The sequence below is a fragment of the Suricata suricatta genome, chromosome 11 (assembly GCF_006229205.1).
Source record: "Suricata suricatta isolate VVHF042 chromosome 11, meerkat_22Aug2017_6uvM2_HiC, whole genome shotgun sequence".
In the NCBI taxonomy this organism is placed as follows: Eukaryota; Metazoa; Chordata; class Mammalia; order Carnivora; family Herpestidae; genus Suricata; species Suricata suricatta.
The window spans coordinates 8,269,383-8,271,235 of record NC_043710.1 but is presented as its reverse complement, the minus strand read 5'-3'; positions in this window follow the sequence as shown (position 1 = coordinate 8,271,235).

The following is a 1,853-nucleotide window of genomic DNA, read 5'->3' as shown; positions in this document are numbered from 1 at the left end:
CTGTGAGATCCTGACCTGAGCCAAAGTCGGACACTCAACCGACTGAGCCACCCAGGCAACCCAAGAGTCAGATGTTTAACTCAGTCACCTAGAGGCCGCAAATACAAAATCCTTAAAATAAAAAATAAAAAGGAAAACCAAGACTTGTAACTATTCAACCAAAATGAAAGTAATAAATCTGGGGGAAGGAGATGACAGGAAACCATGGAAAGACTATAAAGAAAGAGGTAGAAGGTGACTAGAGATGCCTTTTGATGTAAAAAATGCCTTTTGATATAAAAACAGATGAAACTTAATATTTACTGTAGGAATGCAAAGCAGATTATTACATCTTTTTTAGGTTTTATTTAAGTAATGTCTACACCCAACATGAGGTTCAAACTCACAACCCTGAGATCAAGAGTCACAGACTCTTCTGGTGGCCGGAAAAGTATATGATTTGTCAAGAAGAATTAAGCCTTCAAAACAAGGCTGGGACAGGGTGGCTCAGTCAACTGAGTGTCCAACTCTCAATTTCAGCTTGGGTGATGATCTCATGTTTCAGGAGTTCAAGCCCCACATCAGGCTCCATGCTGACAGCGTGGAGCCTGCTTGGGATTCTCTCTCCCCCCTCTCTCTTCCCCTCCCCACTCATGCTCCCTTTCTCTCTCAAAATAAATAAACTTAAAAAAAAAAAAAAAAAAAAGACCGGGCGCCTGGGTGGCTCAGTCGGTTAAGCATCCGACTTCGGCTCAGGTCATGATCTCACAGTTTGTGGGTTCGAGCCCCGCGTCGGGCTCTGTGCTGACAGCTCCGATCCTGGAGCCTGCTTCACATTCTGTGTCTCCTTCTCTCTCTGTCCCTCCCCTGCTCATACTATCTCTCTCTGTCTCTCAAAAAAAAAAAAAATTAAAACAACCATAAGCCTTGGGGATTTGAGACGTTTGAAAAATGCATGATGGCTGAAAGCTAAGGAGCTGAGCATTTGGAAGTCCAAGCACTGTGGAAGTGAAAGCAGAGAAAGAGGCTGACCTTCACCAAGGAGCTCACTTAGCAGCTGTTATTTGAAAAAGTGACGTTGGAATAATACCGTCAGTACGGATCTTGCAGGAGGGACGCTGGCTGCTATAAAGGACAGTCAGGGTTGTCTTAGGGACAGATGAGGAATGTGAGAGGGGATAAAAGCCAAAACGAGTAAAGAAAATCCAGCCAAAGCCATTGCGTAGGAGAGAAATACATGTACCATCTCAAAAACTGTCTGGTTTCAAGTAAATCAGACAAATGAACAGTACCGCAGCAAGTCTTTCGCTCTAATGTAACCAGATATTAAAAGAGAGAAAGATGGGACACCTGGGTGACTCAGTCAGTTAAACATCTGACTCTTGATTTTGGCTCGGGTCGTGGTCTCATGGTTCCTGGGATGAGGGGTGAGCCCCCCATCGAACTCTGTGCTTGCGGAGCACAGCCTTCTTGGGATTCTCTCTCTCTTTCCCCCTCTCTCTGCCCCTCCCCCACTTGTATTCTCTCTCTTCCTTTCTAAATAAATAAATAAACTTTAAAAAATTAGAAAAAAAGAGAGAAACATCAGAGATATAGCAGCTCAACCGAGGGAAGGGACAGAGAAGCATTTGTAACATAGCATCTTGGATAGATGACATCAGATATTTAGCTGACCAGAGACAAAATACTGATCTTATCCAAGAGGCTACATAGTAGAGGTACCTGGGTGGCTTAGTCGGTTCAGTGGCCAACTTCGGCTCAGGTCATGATCTCACGGTTCATGGGTTCGAGCCCTGCATCGGGCTCTGTGCTGACAGCTGGCTCAGAGCCTGGAGCCTGCTTCAGATTCTATATCGCCCTCTTTCTCTCTGACC